The 8,953-nt window shown below is 39.7% G+C and overlaps 1 protein-coding gene and 1 non-coding gene across 5 annotated transcripts in view; both read left to right on the forward strand.

Moving 5' to 3' along the window:
• The window catches only part of TET1 (tet methylcytosine dioxygenase 1), a 139,926-nt gene that overhangs the window by 36,694 nt on the left and 94,279 nt on the right, over nucleotides 1-8,953 (forward strand). Inside the window, exon 1 of one of the 4 annotated variants that reach the window (XM_060406848.1) lies at nucleotides 8,359-8,411. The exons of 2 other annotated variants lie outside the window; for them this stretch is intronic. The gene's annotated coding sequence lies outside the window, so the exon portion shown is untranslated. Of the gene's footprint in view, nucleotides 1-8,358; nucleotides 8,412-8,441; nucleotides 8,730-8,953 lie in introns of those variants that run through there. One more of the 4 variants, XM_060406847.1, reaches the window with a different exon arrangement.
• LOC114110911 (small nucleolar RNA SNORA36 family) lies at nucleotides 2,937-3,070 on the forward strand. The gene has a single exon (XR_003587077.1). It is a non-coding gene; the product is annotated as a small nucleolar RNA SNORA36 family (small nucleolar RNA).

The raw sequence follows: 8,953 nt of genomic DNA on the forward strand, positions 1-8,953 counted from the left end.
ATGAGATGGTTAGATGGCATCACCGACTCAATGGACATGCATTTGAGCAAACTCTGGGAGATGGTGATGGGAGTCAGGTGTGCTGCAGTCCATGGGGTCACAAAGAGTTCGACACAACTGAGCAACCAAACAGCAACAACAGAAATATACTGATCTTGTATAATATCATATTTTAACAACATGTGTAAAATATATTATATTTTATAAATACTTTATTTATTATTATATTTTATAAAGTATATAAAATAAATTATATTTTATGTGTAATATAACATCTTAAGGTAAACAGGGGGCCTGGAGGAAAGAATACTTTTGTTTCAAAAAAATCTAAAGTAATTTCTTTCATCACATGCATAGCTACAATTAGGGAATTGTTAGGTGTACTGGTCATCCCCCGCACCAAGTCACTAAGGCTTCATTATGATTATTAGTAAAAGTAGCCCTATTAAAATATGGGTATATATTTCATAAAGTTAGAAACAATCACAGCATCAGTGAATGCAGTTTGACTTACTCTCAAGTGATGTGCATGAAAGAATTATTGTTATGAGCAAGGAAAATATCAATTCATAGCTTATAAATATCTAGTAAAAACATCAAGGACCATTTATTTTAAACAACAAGAGCTACTGTGCCTTTTCAATCAGTATTTTGAAATTAGGTAAATCAAACAAATTTGGGGGGAAATTGCATTTTCTCAACCAGTTGTTAAGAGTATCTATGGAAATGCCATTACAATCAGTTAGGTGAAAACATTCCTCATAACCACAGGCAAGTTTTTCATTTAAACTTGCACAGTTAACACAAGTAGCAGTTTGTGCTCCATACCTGTTATCTAAGGTGCACTGTAGTGAAAAATAACCTTTTTGTTTTCCTGTTAAGACAAATATGCCTCCTTCTGATCCCACAAGGTATTCCTAAAGGGCTTTACATTGCAAAAGCTCAAAAGGATCCCTTCAGACAGTGAAATGGTATTCGCAAGTTAGAAGAAATGTCTCTATTAAGGATATCGAGAATCATTTATTTTAAACAAGAACTGATGTGCCCAGTATTTGGCTATCAAGAAAGTCAAACAAACTTCAGAAAAAGATTAATTTTGGGCATTCTATAATTATAGATATTATGGGCTGCATGGCAAGTTTTCTGTTTTCTCTCTACCTGAGTTAAGTTCAATGGAAAAGTTATTCATTGAGTCAGAGATTCCACAGGTGTTAAGCAGTGCCTCTGATATAGTTGGTGTTATCTGTTCTATTTCTGGAATGAACTAAAAAGGAAGGACTTCCCTTTCTCCAACCATCAGAAGCATCTGTCTAGTACAACCAGTTACCCAGATGAAAGAGTGACATTTTTAAGCAGACAAATCTTTCTTCTCCAAATATTGTGTGGGACTGTAGTCAATTAGCTAAAAAACTAAAGACATTAGCCCTTCTGGAGTAACTGGCCTCATCTCAACGAAAAGCTACATACACTTATTCTCAAAATATTGCTTTTCTTTGATTAGGAGACTTAGTTATATGTGGGAATTTTAAACAGGTAAAATACAAGGGTTTCAGATCTGGGATAAAGCAGTCATTTCTCCTTGCGCATGCTCAGTCACTCAGTTGTGTCCACCTCTTTGCAACCCCTTGAACTGTGGCCCATCAGGGTCCTCTGTCCACAGAATTTTCCCGGCAAATGCAGGAGTGGGTTGCTGTTTCCTCCTGCAGGGATCTTCCCCACCTAGGGCTTGAACCCGTGTCTCTTGAATTGACAGGGGTATTCTTTATCACTGAGCCACCTGGGAAGCCCTTAGTTCTCTTGAAAAGGTAGCTGATATTTGTGATGAACAACTTAACAGGAGTGTCATTGTTGGGTTTGAAAGGGACCAATAATGGAAAGTTGAAGGTTGAAATAGAAACATTTCGAACCTGAATGGTGTAGAATTAAAGGTTGATTACATCTCTTCCTATGCATGCTTAATAACCAGCCGAAGATGGAGAAGCTCTAGACAGTCAGCAAAATCAAGACTAGGGGGCTCAGACCAGGAACTCCTTATTGCAAAATTTAGACTTAAATTGAAGAATGTAGGGAAAACCACTAGGCCATTCAGATATGACCTAAATCAAATCCCTTATGGTAAGGGATAAACAAATGACAAATAGATTCAAAGGATTTAGATCTGATAAACAGAGTGCCTAAAGAATTGTGGACGGGGGTTTGTAACATTGTGCAGGAGAGTCAGACACGATCGAGCGGCTGAAAAATAACAACAATGCCCAAGTAGTAGTGTATCTGTTTACATACATTTCTCCCCATAGTGTGACTGTCAATAGCCACAGTGCTCCCAGTGCCCTTGAACATGTTGTTACCTTCATCTGGGGCATGCACCTTTCTTCTCTCCTACGTTTAAACCAACTTCTTACCTATCCTTTGGTCTCAGTGGAAATAAATGTCACTTCCTCTGGGGAGACTTCTCTAGTCTTGTATAGCTTTCTGGGCTCATCTCCATTCTATACGACCTTATAATTATCTATTTATGTCTCTCCTGAGATGGTACATTCTGAGGGGCTGGAGGGCAAGCCCAGAACATGTCTACATATTGAGAGTGCCCAACAGTTGTTTTAAAAACAACCCTAGTCTTTTAAGGATTTTTGGTTATTAAATTGGGGAATTTCATTGTAAAAACATGAATTGACAAATGAGCTTGATTTTCCTAAATTTAGGAGACACCTAGGTCTGACTTTTTAAAAAACTATTTGTTTTTTTAAAAAACAAATTGTATGTGCATAAATGCTTTGAGCTTCTCAGTGAAACAAAATATTTTTAAGATTTTGTTGTTAGATCAAAAACTGAGGGTACAATGTTCTCTAGAGTCAACTGTCAGCTTTCTTGAATGATGTAGAAAAGGAGCCTAAAGGTACAGAACTTCCTTTAAAAACAAAGAAAAAAAGAAAGATTTCCAGAGTGTTGAGTTCAGTTCAGGGCAGCTTCCCTGTTCTGTTAATTAAACTTTGGGACATTGAAACATAGGCTAGGAGGGACAAGTGAATGGAAAGCATTACTCTATTCATATACTGCCTAGCCTACAGATACACTGCATAAAAACAAATAAATAAATAATATTAATTATAATACAGGACAGACTAGCAATAATAAGAAGGAAACTTCAACATATCATTCACACAGGGGGAAATTTTTTTCTAAATCACAGCATCCTTTGTGATTTGATTTTGGCAAAAAAAGAACATAGGTGATGTTATTGGATTTCTCTGTTCAAATTATGGATCTAGACTGTGATAGAGGGAGTACGACTGTCAGTTTTAAGTTAGTATGAAGAGCTGTTGAGAAGAAATTGGGGCAAGGTGATATTTCAGCCCCATTTAGTCTTGGGCAACATGGTTCACCTTACTGTCAACTGCCCTTGCTTGGCAACTGCGGGAGATCATTTTTTGTTCACTTGTTCTTAGTTCTAGCTATTGAAGAGCAGTTATTTTTACCAGCACTAAGCAGGACTGCTAGAGAGAATGGGGTTGGATACTAGGCAGACCTGGCCCCTTAGAGAAGAAAAGGGCTACTGTAGATAAGCCTCAGAGAAGGAACTGGGGGAGGAAAGCACAGGGAAAGACTGTACCCATAATAGAGAAGATCTCAATAATCCAGGAAGGTCTCCAGTGTTAGCTCTTCAGGTTCTTGTATCGCACATGAAATAAAATCAAACTGATTTTAAGATCTCCGTTAGAATTGTTAAAGTATGAGCTGCTCTTTTTTTTATTCTTGTTGATTGAAAATTTACAAAAGATGGTGCTTGGAATATCTTACCAAGGTTTTGCTGCAAAAGCCATGAGTCTCCAACAGTACATAAGAAAAGAAATATAAAATGATTTCATGGGAGATGAGACAATAGCTTATATTAGAAGGATTTTATGCTGCAGAGGTGTCAATATTGAGGCATAGTGATTAATTTAGAAGACTCCTCCTTGTCAGTATTTGTATGTCTAGTTCCTTGTGGGTGCAGAATTGCTTATGTTTAGAAATAGAAGTAGGATTTTGAAATTATTCATAGATTTACCTCTGAGGGCAAAAAATACATTTTTAAAAAGTACATCTGATGTAATGTTAATTTAAAATCCTAGTTAACATTTTAAAAAATTATGTATTTGTTTGGCTGCGCTGGGTCTTCATTGCTGCGTGGCCTTTGCTCTACTTGCCATGCACAGGCTTCTCATTGAAGTGGCTGCTCCTGTTGTGGAACAGGAGCTCTAAGGCACAGGGGCTGCAGTGCTTACAGCTCCTGGGCTCTGGAGCACAAGCTCAGTAGTTGTGGCACATGGGCTTAGTTGCTCCATGGCACGTGGGTCTTCCCGGACTAGGGATTGAACCTGTGTCTCCTGCATTGGGAGAAGGATTCTTTACCACTGAGCCCACCAGGGAAGCCCCTAAAATACTAACCTTCTTGAGCTGCTGTTCAATGCTAGAAATGATGCATGTGAGTGTTCTTTTTTTTTTATATAATTGATTTTAAAAAATCATTTATTTACAGTATTAGTTTCAGGTGTACAACACAATGATTCAATATTCTTTTTTTTCAGTTCAGTATTCTTATACTGAAGGGTATGGTTTTAAAGACAGTTCCTGTAAGGTTATTTTGAGATATTTATAAATGTCTATTGTTGAGCACTGAAAATGAGAAGTTATAGAGAGAGCTGTGCAAGATGGTTAGATTCTGGCTCAAGTTCTAACTTGCTATGTAACCTGAGTTAAGTAATTTCACTTCTCTGGGTCTCACTTCTTAGATTTATCTATGACCTAAATTTTCTCTGATTTTGTTTATTTATTTATTTGGCTGTGTTGAGTCTTAGTTGCTGTGCATGTGGTCTTTCTTCATTGACGCGCATGTGGCCTCTTTATTTGTGGTGCTCAGGCTTAGTTCCCCCCTGGCATGTGGGAACCTGTGTCCCCTGCATTGCTAGGCAGATTCTCAACCACTGGACCACCATGAAAGTCCCTGATATTCTTTTTTAATCTTTGTAATCATGTGATTTGGGGGGCGTGGGGGAGAGGGGTTTAAATATTTATCATTTGGCTGTTCTGGGTCTTAGTTGCAGCATACAGGATCTAGTTCCTAGAGCAGAGATGGAATCCAGGCACCCAGCATTGAGAACACAGAGTTTTATCCACTGGACCACAAGGGAAGTCCCAATTATGTGATTTTTTAAGAGAAAAGAGATAGAACTATTTTGTAACATTTTGAAAGAACCTAGTACACTTGAGTTAATTACAAAATTAAATATCAGCTCATGCAATGAGTTCCTTGTGACTAGGGTTAGGTTGGAATAAACAAATAAGTAACAAAAATCAGTTCTGAATAAGCAGGGCTACAACATCATGTTTCTTAGTTTCTTAATTTATCATTCAATAAGATCTAGTTGTATGTGTTTTGCTCTGAATAATAAGAGTGGACATGGCTTCCTTGACCTCCACTTTCTCTGCTAGTAATTTCTGATTATTTTCTCCATCAAAGCTCACTATCACCTAAGCCTTGAGCTGAGATGGATAAATCTCTAAGTGTAGGATTTAGAACAGATGGTCACAACCAATAGAGGCTACCAATGTATTCTGTATTCAAACAACTACAGATTTTCATGGTGTAGTATTGGTTGGATATTTGGAGTTAATGTTAGCTATGATCACTTCCATTAACTGTCATTAGCTGGGATGAACTTTGGCTTTATTTATTAATTCATTTTACAGAACACTGCACGTAGACCTTCGATGTTTGTTTTGCTTAGGTTACCAAGTGCAGTATTATGCAGTTTCATGAGTATCCCAGGCAGTGAAAATGCCTGTCCATGGGGCTTTAAAAAAAATGAACTTCTCACCAGTGCAGATATTTAGGAGACCTAACACCCTGATCCTGATTTTATTTTATTGAGGCATACATTATGGATCACATAGGTAATAAAATTATTTAAAATATATAATTATGGGAATTCTCTGGTAATACAGTGGTTAGGACTCTGTGTTTTCACTGCCCAGGTTCAATCCCTGGTCAGGGAACTAAGATCCCATAAGCCATATGATGAGGGGAAAAAAAAAAAAAATATATATATATATATAATATATATATCTTAATATATCATGATCACTTTATTAAACAGTGAGCAATCAACCTGAAAAAATGTTCATGCTTTTAAAAATTTTTATTCAGGTATTCAAGGGGAGAGACATAATCATTAATTGAAATGGAAAACACTTTAAGAAATAAATGTAGGGCTATCCTTGCATGTATTGTTGATGGGAATTTAACATGGCAAAAAAAAAAAAAGGTGGCTTGGCTGCAGAAAATAGTTTGGTGTTTCCTCATCCAAAAATTAATCAAAATTTTCATGTGATCCACTATTTCTACTCCTAGGTATATATACTTGAAAGAATTGAGAGCAGGGACTCAAACAGATACTTGCATACCCAGTGTTACAACAGAACAAATATTGCTTGATACTACTTATATGAGGTACCTAGAGCAGGCAGATGTATAGAGACAAAGTAGAACCGAAAATTATCAGAAGTTAGGGAGTAGGAAGTAACTTCATGTGCACAGAGTTTCTGCTTGGGATGATGAAAAAGTTCTGGAAATGGAAAGTGGTGATACTTGCATAATATTATGAATATACTATGAATATATTATGAATATGAATGCTACTAAATTATACACTTTAAAATGGTAAAAATGTAAAATTTTTTGTTTTCTATATTTTACCACACACACACACAAGCCTCCAAAAAGAAAGAAACACAGGGCTAAAAGGTTTTGCACCCATTTTCAAATCCTGTTGTATTTGGTCCTGTTTTTGACCCATTTCATGTTTGCTTCATTCCCCACAGAGAGCTTTTTAGTGTGGGCTCAGTGTGCTTGAAGTTGCCGTGGTGAACGTGGTTAGGTTACAATCCACTGGTTTTGCTTGCTTCTTAGATTTGTTAAAATTTTTGAGGGTGGATGGGTGGGGGAGAGGTAGTTTAAAGCGGGAAAACAATGCATGTTGGATTTCCCATTCCAACTAGAAAAGCGTGCTTTTGTGGCAAACCAAAAGGCTAGGAATCCAGGGTGATGAAATACAGGCTTTCCGGCCCTCACTCTGTTCCTGATTTCTGGTTGTGGGAATCTGTTCTGAATCCAACTGCAAGTGGAAAACCCATCTTTGGCTGAGCAGCCAGAGAGGCCCTCCTGCCAATCCCCCAACTGTGCTGCTGAGACTTTGGCCCTGTGAGGATGGAGCTGAAGCTGTCTTCCCAAGATCTGTGCAGCTGTCAAGGTGGCTGTGATGGCACTGTGACTGGCCTCTGCACTGAATTTTGGCAGTGACCTTGAGACCTGCCAGCTCAAACAGCTGTCCTGGTTCTTTGTCTATTGCCATTATTACTTATCCAGGGGGCTGAAGGGAGGGGCTAGACTCCTCTGGCTCTGTCATTCCCAGAGTCTGGCAAGTTCCCGCTGTGGTGCCTTGCTCTCCCAGTGCCTGCCACCCGCTCGGCATGGGGCGGGGGGTAGTCCAGGTGTGCTGAGTGTGGGTGGCTGCTTGTTCCACCTCTGGCTCAGCTCCCAGTCCCTTGGAACCAAGTGGCCGTGTCTGATCATCAGCCCGTGCACAGACAGGCTCCACGTGGTGACCTGCTTGGCAGCTTTGCGGAGAGATCCTCGGTGACAGTTGAAGATCTTGGAAGGTAGAGGAGCCAAAGGCGCTTCTTATGTCCCAGAAGTATGAGTCCACTTTCTGGAAGCGACTAATTTCTTGGGGGAAATGAAGGTCATCAGAAACATCCAGAGCAAGAGAGAGAAAGCTTTTTTGAAATCGCCAGCCACTCAGAGTGGCAAGTGTATTCTGAAAACTCCTCCCCTTTTCCTTGTCCTCATCCTGTCCTTTTCCTTTTAAGCGGCTTTATTATTATTTTTTAATCTGCCTTTGTCATTGGACATTTATTGACAGAAATCAAATTGCTGTGTTTCTGGGCAAAGCGCCGGCTGCAGAGAGGTGTGGTTCCCGAGGAATGAGACACGCAGCCCAACAGCTGAGCCTACAGTGTCCTCACATAACCTCCCTGCCTTAAATATCGCCAATATTTAGCCTTGCCTTATAAAGTAAAAATGCACAATACCTTCCAGAGTTTCAGCAAGCCCAAATGCCCCCCTCAGCTCAGTTATATCTCCTGTATGTTGGAGGCAGGGCCATGCACCCCCCGCACCCCAGCCCCCCCGCGCAGACCTGCCCTCGGAGCCGCCAAGAGGTTACTAATCAGGGAAACTCCGCCATCGATCCGATGGTGGAGACCTGGGGATTTGTGTGCATTGTTTTTGCTGAAGCCTCCTGTGATTTCGGCGCGACCAGATCCTCTGCAGCGAACTCCATGTCGCAGCTTGTGGCTGCCTGTGTCCTGTGGTGAGAGCGGAGCCGCACAGGAGATCCTTTGTCTAGGAAGGCTAGGCAGAGAAGATCACTTTGGAGTTGCTAAGCTCTGCATTGCCATTGGCTGCACTCTTTGTGGGGCTGTTTTTGCAAAAGGCATGCCCAGCACGTCTACAGTGCTGGCAGGCCAGGGCTGCCTTTAAACACCATGATAATAATACCAAAAAGCAGTTTGCAGAACTGTTCCCCTGTAGAGGCTTCCTCTGCAGAAGCAAGCAAGATGGCTACCTCGTGGGCTTCGCTGTGAAGAATGCAGAGGCTAATTAAGACAGACTTTAAGGGGAAAAAAGGGTATTTCCCTACTTCATCTTTATGCAAGGCTTTTTTTTCAGTGACTTTTTAAGTATACATTTTACATAAGCTCTTTAGGTTCTGCCTAGCAAACATGTTGATGATTTTAGATGGGATAAGTAGTTTTATAGAGAAATAGCCAAAAAAAATTTGGGGGGGTGGTGTGGGAGCTAATTTTTTTTTCTCTTAAACGGAGGCTCATTTTGCAATTTGATTTTTTTTAG

The sequence above is a fragment of the Ovis aries genome, chromosome 25 (genome assembly GCF_016772045.2).
Source record: "Ovis aries strain OAR_USU_Benz2616 breed Rambouillet chromosome 25, ARS-UI_Ramb_v3.0, whole genome shotgun sequence".
Classification (NCBI taxonomy): domain Eukaryota; kingdom Metazoa; phylum Chordata; class Mammalia; order Artiodactyla; family Bovidae; genus Ovis; species Ovis aries.